We start from the raw sequence: 14023 nt of genomic DNA, 5'->3' as shown, positions 1-14023 counted from the left end.
TTCCTGAGAATACAAGTAGTTTTAAAAGAGTGTCAACACAAAGGTTGGTGAGTTCATAAGAGTTTTGTTTGAAGTAGAAACCGTTTTTCCTTGTAAAATCGATTTAGTTTGATTTCCAGAAAATCCAATATTTTCTTAGTTAAGTATGAATAGAAATAATCCTACATGATGCTGTAATGAACCCTAGAGTAATCCGTAGAGTTCCTCTATAATCGTCCAACATATAAAGTTATATAAGGCTTAACTTAGATAAAACGTTGAATATAGTGGGTCTGCCCTAGGTCCACAACCCAACGAGGAACAGGAGATGAGGCGGGCACCACCAATTCTAGGCCAATCAAGACTAAATTCTTATATGACTCAACATATACGCTCAGCGACTATAGTTGAAGTCTAACAATTTTAGAGGAAGTGTAGTTTTAATATCATAATAGCTTTGTATAGAGACCCGGCACTTTGTATTTGTACCCCTTTTTGTATAGAGACCCGGTACTTTGTATTTGTACCCCTTTTGTATAGAGACCCGGTACTTTGTATTTGTACCCCTTTTGTATAGAGACCCGGTACTTTGTATTTGTACCCCTTTTTGTATAGAGACCCGGTACTTTGTATTTGTACCCCTTTTTGTATAGAGACCCGGTACTTTGTATTTGTACCCCTTTTGTATAGAGACCCGGTACTTTGTATTTGTACCCCTTTTTGTATAGAGACCCGGTACTTTGTATTTGTACCCCTTTTGTATAGAGACCCGGTACTTTGTATTTGTACCCATAGAGATAAAAGGTGATTTTAAATCGACATAAAACTCATTTAGGTTTTAAAAATAAAATCCCGTAAACTTATGGATTGTTCCCTATGTGAGCCGTTATAATCATACTATGACTATGTGAACCTGCCACGACGTTCTCAGTGTCGCGAAAAATGAAATGACATTTGTCACCCGTAGACCTGCAGGTCCAACTGTAGCTAGCAGCAGGGTGTGGGGTGTCAATCCCAATATAGATCTATATACAAGTATCACGTTCTCCCTCAAGGAGATTCTGATTATAACTACCAGGAATTATATCCCGCACTCGGACGTACGGGGAGAGAGAGAGAAATAGAGAAACTCACAATATAGGATAACAAGTTTACGTGAAATGTGTGTGAATATAAATATTTCTTGTATGAATGTACCCTTTTTGTACGAGTGCGTAGAGTGATGTATCATAAACTATACCTATTATAGTTTATCTAGAATGTATGTAATATGTATGAATCCTTTTATGGAAATGTATTAGTGTTGTGAATTTATCAAACCATAGATTAACTTACGTGAAATGTGTGCGAATAGAAATCTTTCTTATATGAATGTACACTTCTGGTACGAGTGCGTAGAGTGATGTATCATAAACTATACCTATTATAGTTTATCTAAAATGTGTATAATATGTATGAACCCTTTTATGGAAATGTATTAGTGTTATAAATATATTCAAACTATACTTTTTATAGTTAAATAATACGTGTTCCAAAATGAATGGGTAATATTTAATATGATTGTCTTAGTTTCAGTTCATAATGATAAACTACTAGGAAACACATTCAAACATTAAAACTTATGATTATACACTTTGCTCAACATAATACAAAGTGTTATGATATTTACATGTTGTTGGTAAAATTTAGCAATTCTGCCCTGTTTTGGAAAAATCATAGAAAAATCATACGAAGTCGAAAACTAGATCCGTAAATTCTGAGATTTCACAAAATGTGTTTAGTTTGCTCATAAATTTTATCTCAATTTATAATGACCTCTAACTTGGGTGAAAAAGTCCAAGATCACAGACTGGTCCGGATTGTTGTTTGAAATGATAGGCAGTTTTGTAAAAATCGCCATAAATTGTAGAAAAATCGTATGGAGATGTGCAAGTAGCCATTTTAAAGCTAAAAACTTGAACTATTTGCACCTTGTACAGTTTTGAAAACAAAAATGTGTAAGATGACCAAAACAGTCCGTGAATGGAGTTGAACTTTTCTGATGAAGGCTGTTAGAAAAATCTAGTTATGTTCTTAGTGTTTTAACTTGTATTCCCCCCCTGAAAACTTGAGAAAACATGAAAATGTAGGGGTATGAACTCACCTTGAGTGATTTCAGTAGATGATTGTTGAAGAATGGAAGTGTTTAATTCAAGAACACTTGGAGATGCCTTGAAGGTTTTCGAGAATCTAACATCATAGTTAGGGAGTTTGTGTAAGCAACCAAAGATTTGAGTAGAATGAAGTGAAATAATAATAGGGAGGATGAATTTTTTACTTACTAAGTGTGGAAGAACACTTGAATCCAGCCTTGGATCTCGAAAATTTGTGTAGAAGAGTTTGAGAGAAAAAAAAAGTGATGTTTGTTACTTAGTGGAATGAGAGAAATGAGAGAAAATGAGGAGTGTGGTTGATTGTTCCAGCTCAAAAACGTGGGAGTGAGTGAAATTTGAGTGTAAGGGAACATTGAAGTGACATAGGTAAGGTGGGGAGGTATGGCTGGTCATAGAGTGGGTGTGGGGTGGTTGATTGTGACTTTGATTTTTTTATTTTTATTTTTTTAACTTGCAAGGCACAATGGAATATATTACTCCTATAAAGGAAATTGACTCAATCAAGGACGATTTCACAATTAAAGTTCGGATCATACGTCTTTGGACTCAAAAGTCAAGAACAATGTCTTATAATTGTCTATATCCCATTTTTAGTTTAATTTTCTAAATATATGAGTGGTTGTCTATGTGTGTGTATCTCTTTAAAAATTCTGCAATTTCATCATTTTATGACCCCCATTTGCGAAGTTGAGTATTTATTTCCAAAAATGCGAAACTCCAGGGACAATATTTGAAATCTTCTGTTTTCTTCCCCAATTCGCATTCTACTGTGAAATACTTCGCATCTTCATTCTTACACCCTTCGCATCCCTTCGCATTAATCACCTTCGCATTTTCATTCTTACACCCTTCGCATCCCTTCGCATTAATCACATTCGCATTTTCATTCTTACACCCTTCGCATCCCTTCGCATTAATCACCTTCGCATTTTCATTCTTACACCCTTCGCATCCCTTCGCATTAATCACCTTCGCATTTTCATTCTTACACCCTTCGCATCCCTTCGCATTAATCACCTTCGCATTTTCATTCTTACACCCTTCGCATCCCTTCGCATTTATCACCTTCGCATTTTCATTCTTACACCCTTCGCATCCCTTCGCATTTATCACCTTCGCATTTTCATTCTTACACCCTTCGCATCCCTTCGCATTTTAACCTAATTAATCAAATGCGATTCACAAAATTTTTCATTCCAGATGCGAACACAGTTTAGTTCTTGAACTCTAAACTTGCGAAATCAAAATTTTCATATGTTGAACCCATATGCGAATATTAACCCAATTGACTTCAAATTGATTCATAGATGCGAACACTCGATTGTTTTACCTTCGCAAAATGAGCATCAACAACTCCACAATCGAGTTTTTAAATTCTTGCAAACAACAATTTCATAGTCCTTGACTTCGCGTTTTTCTTCATGAATCATCCCTCAATCATCAATCCAAATGCGAATCAAAAACTCATATGTCCTTGCTTTATCGATTCATCGACTACACTCATACAAATGCGAACATAACACTAACCCTAATACACAAGGTTTAATAGAGTTGACCGGCTTGACTTGATGACTTGACTTGACTCAAGATTGACGATTGTCACAAATTGACCCGAATATGACGGTTGTCACACAAACTTATAAATAATACTTTATTATTTAATCACCAAAAGTCAATTACTTTTACTTTGTTACAAGTTTCAGAACAAAACTAATATAACTACTAAAACTAATATCATCTTTCAGTCCTATGCTCCGAGCATGCTGAATATGCTTAGCCCTACTCAGACCCTTTGTGAGGGGATCTGCTGGGTTATCTTCAGATGACACCCTCTTCACTATAAGATGGCCTTCTTCTACTCTATGTCTGATGAAATGGTACTTTCTGTCGATATGTCTGGTTTTACCATGATCTCTCGGTTCCTTTGTCAAGGCAACCGCTACTTCATTATCGCAGAACAGTTCCATAGGCTCCTGGATGGTTGGAACAACTCCGAGATCCCCGATGAAGTTCCTCAACCAAGCTGCTTCTTTCGATGCTTCACTTGCTGCTATGTACTCTGATTCACAAGTAGAATCAGCCACCGTATCTTGCTTGGAACTCTTCCAAGTAACTGCTCCTCCATTTAATAAGAATACCCAGCCTGACTGAGAACGGAAGTTATCTCTATCCGTCTGAAAGCTGGCATCACTGTAACCATCTACTCTCAAAGTATCATTGCCGCCAAGTACAAGGACCCAGTCCTCCGTTCTTCGCAAATACTTGAGTATATTCTTCACGGCTATCCAATGAGCTCTACCTGGGTTTCCCTGATAGCGACTGACCATGCTCAAAGCAAATTCCACATCAGGACGAGTACATGTCATAGCGTACATGATCGATCCGACAGAGGAAGCATAAGGTACATGACTCATGTCATCTATTTCCTCATCTGTACTCGGGCATTGAGTCTTACTCAATTTGGTATTGCTCTGGATAGGTAGCTCTCCCTTCTTGGAATTTTCCATACTAAACCTCTTTAGTACCTTATCCAAGTATGTGCTCTGACTAAGTCCAATTGGTCTCTTCTTTCTATCTCTCAATATTCTAATCCCAAGAATATAGGCGGCTTCTCCTAGGTCTTTCATGGCAAAACACTTTCCAAGCCAAGAATTAACTTCATTCAAGGTTGGAATGTCGTTACCAATGAGTAATATGTCATCGACATATAACACCAGAAAAGTTACTATACTCCCACTAGCCTTGATATACACACAAAACTCATCTTCACTTCTAGAGAAACCAAACTCTTTGACTTTCTCATGGAAGCAAAGATTCCAGCTGCGAGATGTTTGTTTCAATCCATAAATGGATTTCTCAAGCTTGCATACCCTATTGGGAAACTTTGTATCAACAAAACCCTCTGGCTGACTCATGTAAACATCCTCAGCCAACTTCCCGTTAAGGAAGGCAGTCTTGACATCCATCTGCCAGATTTCATAGTCATGAAAGGCAGCTATGGCGAGCAATATCCTAATAGACTTAATCTTAGCCACCGGCGAAAAAGTCTCATCATAGTCAACCCCTGGGGTTTGAGTGAAACCTTTTGCAACCAGTCGAGCCTTGAACGTATGCACATTCCCATCCATGTCTGTCTTCTTCTTGAAGATCCATTTGCACCCAACTGTCTTCCGACCTGGTGCACTATCAACCAAATTCCAAACTTGGTTGTCATACATGGACTTAATCTCACTGTCCATTGCTTCTTTCCAATTGGAAGCCTCTGGGCCTGCCATTGCTTCCTTATAAGTAGGGATGAGCAAAAGGACCGAACCGGCCGGAACCGGCCCGAACCGGACCGGAACCGGGAACCGGCTTCGGCCAAAATCAAGAACCGAACCGGCCCGGCGGTTCTATCGGTCCGGTTCTACCGGTTCTCGGTTCCTACCGGTTCTTGTCGTGTCTTCAAATGTTGGAACCGGTCCTTGAAAAATAGCATCATACGGTTCCAGTTTTTGCCGGTTCTACCGGTTCCAGTTATATCGGTTTCGGTTCCTACCGGTTCCCGGTTCCAAAAATCTACAAAAATAACGTCCCGGTCCCGGCCCGACCGGTTCCATCGGGTTCCGGTTCCGGTTCCGGTACCGGTTCCGGCCGGTTCCCCGGTCCATTTGCTCATCCCTACTTATAAGTGACTGGTTCATCTAAGTTTACCAGTGTTCTGTCACTTATGAATGTGTCACCATCTGAAGTAATATGAAAACCATACAACTCAGGTGGCACACTCACCCTAGTGGATCTCCGAAGTGGTAATGATTTATCAACCGGTTCAACAGGGACTGTTTCCTCTGGTTGAGTGCTAGTGTCATCTAAGGTTCCTTCATTGGATGACTCTTGAATCTCTTCAAGGTCAATGGTACTCCCACTGTCCTTTTTGAATATGAGCTCTCTTTCCAGAAAGACTCCTCTTCGAGCTACAAACACCACGTTTTCACTAGGTCTGTAGAACAAATATCCAAAAGACTGCTTTGGGTAACCAATGAAAACACATTTCTCACTTCTAGCTGCTAGCTTGTCGTGAGTCTCTCGTCTTATGAAAGCTTCACAACCCCAGACTTTAATATGTGCTAACGAGGGAACTTTCCCTGTCCACATTTCGTGAGGTGTTTTGGCAACCTTTTTTGTAGGGACAAGATTGAGGATGTGGGCGGCTGTCTCTAAGGCATACCCCCAGAAGTGAATAGGAAGCGAGGCACGACTCATCATAGAACGAACCATGTCTAACAAGGTTCGATTACGCCTCTCAGCTACACCATTTAACTGTGGTGTCCTAGGAGGAGTCAATTGTGAGACTATCCCACATTCTTTCAGATAGTCGTTGAACTCGGTACTAAGATACTCCCCGCCTCTATCGGATCTAAGTATCTTGATCTTTCTGCCCAATTGATTTTCGACTTCATGCTTAAACTCTTTGAACTTTTCAAAGGTTTCTGACTTATGTTTGATCAAGTAGATGTAACCATATCTGCTATAATCGTCAATGAAAGTCACATAGAATCGATTAGCATCCCTTGTGGTTGATCTGAAGGGCCCACACACATCTGTGTGTATGAGATCCAACAGACCTTCACCTCTTTCACAAGACCCTGTGAATGGTGATTTTGTCATCTTTCCCAAAAGACAAGATTCACACATATCATCTGATTTTAGGTCAAATGATTCCAACACTCCATCCTTTTGGAGTTGGGCTATGCGTTTCTTGTTAATGTGTCCAAGACGACAATGCCACAAGCATGCCTTGTCTACACTATTAGACAAGTCAATATTAAGTACACTATTTCCTAAGCTATCAACACAAGTCACTGTTTCATACACACCATCACAAGGTAAAGCTTCAAACACAAAACACCATTCTTATAAACAGAAATTAAACCATTCAAATCATTAAAAGAATATTTAAAACCTTGTCTGAACAATGCATGGAATGAAATAATGTTTCTCGTCATCTCAGACGAATAGCAACAATTTATTAAGTCTAATCTAACATCATTACTAAGCAATAATTATAAACTCCGATCTTGGTCACTGGTGAAGACTTTCTGTTCCCCATGATCAAGTTTATCCTCCCGTGCTCTATCTCCTCACTTTCCTTTAGCCCCTGCAAATCAGAACAGATATGAAAACCACATCCTGTATCAAGGACCCATGAACGAGAAGATAATGAGTTATTAGCATAAATAGTGTAAATACCTGCCGAGGATGGCTTCACTTTGCCATCCTTGATATCTTGCAGATATTGTGGGCAAGATCTCTTCCAACGCCCCTTTTGATTGCAGTAAAAGCAAGTGGCCTCTTTTGGATCAGAAACATGGGGAGTGGAACCATTGGGCTTAGCCTTCGGGCCATTACTAGATGACACAGCTTGAGCCTTGCTCTTCGAGTTTTGCTTGGGAGGACCTTTCCTCTTCTTCCCTTTACCCTGTCCAATGGCCAAGACGGGGGCACTTGCAGGTGTGGAGGGTATACTTTTACCCTTCATCCCTGCCTCAGCTGTCTGCAACAAGTTGTGCAATTGGGCCAAAGTCTGCTCAGTGTTGTTCAAATGGTAAGTTAAGATAAACTGACCATAACAATCAGGCAACGAGTTCAAGACCATGTCAATGGCCAATTCCTCATCGAAGTGAATGTTGAGCTTGACCAAACGCTCTATGTAGCGTTGCATTCTTTGCACATGAGATACAACCGATTCCCCCTATTTCATCTTGCAAGCCATGAGTGACTTGACTACCTCAAACTTTTCTTGACGAGCTCGCTTATGGTACTTTTCCATAAGGTCCTTGTTCATCTCAAAGGGCCAGTAGTCCTCATAGTACCTCTGCAATTCTGGGGACATGGTTGCAACCATGATGCATGCCACTTTGGTAGCATCATCATAGCGTTTCTTGTAGGCAGCATACTCTTCGGGAGTGGCTTTTGACTCATCAAGTTCTTTGAGCTCCTTTTCAAGGACATACTCTTTGTCCTCAAATCTAAGCGCCATCTTGATGTTACGCATCCAATCGTTATAGTTGGAGCCATCCATAACAACTTTGGAGCAGATGTTTAGTAGAGAGAAGTTGTGGCTGGAGGATGATGAAGCAGAAGTGTTTCCAGGAGTAGACATCTGAAAAGAAAGATAGTTTTAGTTAGATTCCAAGACACCTCAATATAATAACCCAAAGATATCATATCAAGGTTAGGACCCAACTATGACGATTTACAACTTAGAAATGGGATGCCGAGATCCAAGTTCAAATCTCATAAAGGTAGGTGAATGACGATTCACCAATTCCACCATTAGACAAAATAAACGAAGTGAAATTCCTAATTCTTTTGAGATACATTAAAACTATTTAATGGCATGTTTTAATCTCGGATTATGCTCTACTATTTGTGACTGGGATACCGAGGATCACAAACTAGATGTGAATAACCATGCAAATGTGCTTGGTAACCTTATTGTCTTTATCATCAACTATTGATGTGCTGGTAAACCACACACGCTCCATCAAAATGATAATTATAAGATACCCATTACTACTCTTTATTAGTGCCTTTTAGTGTGCCGGTTAACCACACACGCTCCACTAACGACCAATAAAGCATAATGTGCAATTTCATGGATTAACATACTTTTCACATTTTTCCTAAAGTAACTAGAGTTGGGATTTTTGAAAAATAGTGTTCTAGTACTTTCTTTAATAGCATTATACTTTTAATGAGGAGTATTTGTCCTATCAAATCCGTTCTGCTAACGACCCTCCACTAATCAAGGAAGCGGTGGGTGAGAGTGGACACCCATTCAACTACCATTTTATAGGCAATTTCCTTATACCCCCTTATAGACTAGCTTCGTGAATGAGGCATACTAGCGATTTGACTGACCATATTCTTATACATATATAATGTTTAACTTTTAATTTTAATATATATAAGGTGTGTTTTAAAACATTTTAAAACTCCAAGAGTTTATATAAATTTTCGAAATTTAAACTATTAAATTTTAAATTTAAATAAACCAATCAATTAGATTTAATATTTATCTATTAATTAACTTTTAATTAATTTATTAAATCTTGTAAGGATTATCTAATCAAATTAATCAATTAATTTAATCCTAATCCTTATCCCTCTAAATTTCGAAAATTAGGGATAAAGGATAATTATCCAATTAATCTAATCAAGTAATAATTATCCAAAACAAGAAACCCTAAAATCTCTAGCATATTTCGAAATTCACAAGGGAGGAGGATAGGGTTTTCAAAACCCTAACCCTAATTTCGATTAGGGTTCTTTGGAGGCTAGGGTTTTAAAAAAAAAAAACTTTTGATCCATAACCCAAAAAATCGAAAAATGGCCTTTAGGGTTTAATAGCTATAAACCCTAATTTGCAATTCAACAATTATGACAATTCAATTTAAAACAAATAATGGCTCTGATACCACTGATGGGTTTTAGGTAAAACAAATAAACTAGAAAAACAATTCCTAAGTTCACATGCAACCTACTTTGGATCTATGTTTTATCTATTGAACATACAACTTTGAATTACAAAACAAGAACCCTAGAGGAGAGAGGCTATAATCAAATTCTAAAAACTAGGGTTTAGTAATTACATACCTTTCAATTGTTATAGTAAACAATTGATGATTCCCTTGATCTTGATCTTGATCTTCTTGGAAGCTTAGCACCACAAGTGTAATGCCTCTAATGGAATCACACCCAAAATAGCAAGAAGGAAATTAGAGGAGAGAGGGAAGAGGGAGTATGCAAAATTTCGGCCCTTAGGGTTTCTTCCAAAGAAAAGAGTGACCAAAACATGAACTAGGAGGCTCCTTATATAGCTGAGGGATCTAGGGTTTAGGGGAAACCCTAGTTATCCTTTGCTTAGGGCCTAAGCAAACCCAAGGGCCTTATCCAAGCCCCTATGGACGAAATTATTAGGGTTTCCCCTAAAGATTTCGTCCACCCTTATCCAAGGGGGTTCTAGAGCCTTCCACTCAACTATTAGATAATTGCAAACTAGTCCCTGCACCTTATAATTAATTCTTTTAACCCCAAAATTAATTCTAATTAATTTCTGGCTAACAACTAATTAAACCAAATGATTTCTTATTAATATATCAATCTATATTAATAAAATCATTTATATTAATTTATTAATCTTATAATAAATTAATATCTCTCCTTTCATAATTTCCTTGTCCGGTTGCTAGGTTTGAGGGCAACCCAAAAGGACTGTGCTGCTATCAATTCAAGTACATACCAATTATAGTTATGGGCTTAGACACCTAATCCAACAATAAGGCTGTGGTTGAGTGATGATTTTTAGTTTGGATTTTGGTATTGATATGGATGATTGCGTAAACCTTGATTTATGATATGGAAATTAAGAGACTAGAACAGCTGATGGTAGAGGCTCAATGCATCTGAAATTCTTTCAAGATGAATTGGGAAATTGTTTAAAGGTGATATGGGTTTTGAGGGGATTAAGAGACTAGAATGTCATTGGTAAGGTTACGTTCATCATTTTTAGTTTATGAATATAATTAATGTTTTAGGGTTGTAATCATGTTCTTTAGTCGGAAAGATGAACTTGGAAATGACTTCGTACAGGAGAGAGAAAGAGAGAGAGAGAGAGAGAGAGAGAGAGAGAGAGAAAGAGAGGCAGAGACAGAGACAGAGACAGAGAGAGAGAGGTCCTCTATTATTTTTTAACTAGGTGAATGTACGCACGTTGCACAGAAACACCTATATAGTTGAAATCCTTACAAATATATGTTTAAATATAACAATAACGTTGTTGTTAAATTTGATATAAAAAATTATATAGTAAATTGATATAATATATTGATTATTTTGAATAATATTATAACTGCATAATCTCAACCGTTTGAGTGACTTCTACCAGCGAGTTACTCATGAATCATATTAAATATAATATATGGTTTAATATTATTTATAGTTGTTATTATTGTTAATTAATTTTTTTAAATTTATTTGTTTAACATTTTAATTTCTATCATTATAATTATTTATAACATCAAACATTGTTTTTTGATTTTAAAGGTAATATTATAATCATTTATATAAAGTTATATTTAACTATTGTTATTGTAAGTTATTTTAAGCTATTTATTTGAAAACTTTTTAACGATTATACAAATATCTTTAAGAAATATTTTAGATCAATTGAGATTATAATCCAATTTTTGCATTTAGCACTACAATTTATCATTTTTAACTATACACAGAATATTCATTGGGTTTTTTTAAGTGAAGATGTAATTTATATTTAAGTTGATACTGTAATGTTATATTTAAATTAACAATTTAAGTATTTTGTTCAAACTGTTCAAAAGCTATAGCTTTAAATTTATAATGGTTTACATACAACAACATCTTAATCTAATAAATTAAGTATAATCTGTTAAAAATTAAAGATATAACTTTATAAGTAAAAGTAAAGATGTTATTTTAATATTGAAATTTAGTAAACTTATGATTACACTTTAGGTTTGATATTTATTTAACCTTATTAACCAACTTATAATCATTATTAGATAGACACAACAGTTTATTACATTTAACTATTTACAAAATATTATTTGGGTTATTTAAGTTAAACTAAAATTTATATTTAAGTTGATCCTGTTATGTTATATTTAAATTTATAATTTAAGTATTTTATACAAATTGTTCAAAAGTTGTAGCTTTAAAATGATAATGGTTTACACCCAACAATATATTAAAATTAATAAATTAAGTATAATATGTTAAAATTTAAATAGATTCTTTTAATATTGAAATTTAGTTTGTATATGATTACACTTTATGTATGATATTTATTTATTCTTATTAACCTACTTATAACCATTATTAGGAAGAAATTGAAAAGTCATGGGAGTTTTAAATGAATGTGGTGAAAGGAAAAATACATGAGAGTTTTAAATAAATGTGGTGAAAGAAAAAATGTTAGCTTTATAAGATACTAGGCAAATGCCCGCGCGTTGCGCAGAAACACCTATATAGTTGAAGTCTTTACAAATATATGTTTTTTCTAAATATAACAGTAACGTTGTTGTTAAATTTTATATAACAATTTGTATACTAAATTGATATAATATATTGATTATTTTGAATTATATGATAATATATATACCTCTATTATAACTTTATAATCTCAATCATTTGAATGACTTCTACCCACAAGTTACACATGAATAAAATTCTAAATATAATATATGGTTTGATGTTATTTATAGTTGTTATTATTGTTAATTAATTTTTCAAAATTTATTTGCTTAGTGTTTTAATTTCTATCATTATAATTATTTAAAACATCAAACATTATTTTTTGATTTAATAGATAACAATATAATTACTTATATAGAGTTATTTTTAACTATTGTTATTGTAAGTTATTTTAACCTACTTATTTGGAAAATTTTAACGATTATAAAATATATTTAAGAAATATTTTAGTTAAATTAAGATTACAGTTTAGTTTTTGCATTTTATCACTACAATTTATTAGTTTTAACTATTGACAAAATATTCTATGGTTTTTTAAGTGGAACTGAGATTTATATTTAAGTTGATATTGTAATGCATAGAAACAATATAGTTGAAGTCTTTACAAATATATATATATATATATATATATATATATATATATATATATATATATATATATATATATATATATATTAAAATATAACAACAACGTAATTTTTAAATTTGATATAATAATTTGTATACTAAATTGATATAATATATTGATTATTTTAAATTATATGATAATATATACATTTATTATAACTTCATAATCTGAATCGTTTGATTGAGTTTTACCCGCGAGTTACACACGAATAAAATTAAATATAATATATGGTTTAATGTTACCTATAGTTGTTGTTATTGTTAATTAATTTTTTAAAATTTATTTGCTTAATGTTTTAATTTCTATCAATATAATTATTTATAACATCAAACATTATTTTTTTATTTTAAAAGTAACGATATAATTATTTATATAGAGTTATTTTTATCTATTGTTATTGTAACTTATTTTAAGCTACTTATTTGAAAACTTTTAATGATTATAATTGTAACGACCCGTTCCTGGTATGTAATTTTAATTATTTTATTTTCCATTTTATAAGGGTTACTCGACGAGTCGGTAGCCATAACTCGTCGAGTAGATACGGGATAGCACGTGGAGATTAGAGGGGTGATACGACGAGTCAATATTCCCGACTCGGCGAGTCGGCTAGGCTAGATGAAACCCTAATATTTAGGGTTTGTACCCTATTTAAACGTCATTATAGCCCCCCCCCCCCCACCCCAACCTCCATCACCTCCATAGCGCCTTCTTCGAAACCCTAACCGTCCATTAGTGAGCTTGAGTGATTTCTTGCCAATTTGAAGTAAATTTGTGCATTTTGGAGCTTGTAGAAGAAAAAGAAGGTAGAAGGTTCAAAGGAGAAAAAGAAGATCCATAAGCTACACCTCATTTGCTACACCTTCAGGTAATCAAGTCTCAAACTTGATTATTCTCCTATTAGATCTTCATCTATGCTTGTTTTTCTCACTTTTGGGTAATTTCACGGATAACCCTGAGACTAGAGTTCTCATAGGGTTATGGACTTCAGATATGGACACCATTGAGCTCTAGAAGCTCAAGGTAACTACCTTTATTCAACCAAAGCCATATCCCAAACCTTAGATGTGACATCCCCATTTTCACGGCGAGAAAAGACCGATTTGTTTATGCTTTGTTTTATAAAATCAGAGTAATCTTTTAAAGAAACCAGTTGCGGAATTTGTTCCCAAAAAAAAATATGATAAAAATTATCAAAGCATTTCTTTAA

Source organism: Lactuca saligna, chromosome 8, assembly GCF_052625555.1.
Source record: "Lactuca saligna cultivar CGN05327 chromosome 8, ASM5262555v1, whole genome shotgun sequence".
In the NCBI taxonomy this organism is placed as follows: domain Eukaryota; kingdom Viridiplantae; phylum Streptophyta; class Magnoliopsida; order Asterales; family Asteraceae; genus Lactuca; species Lactuca saligna.
This window is presented reverse-complemented; position numbering follows the sequence as displayed.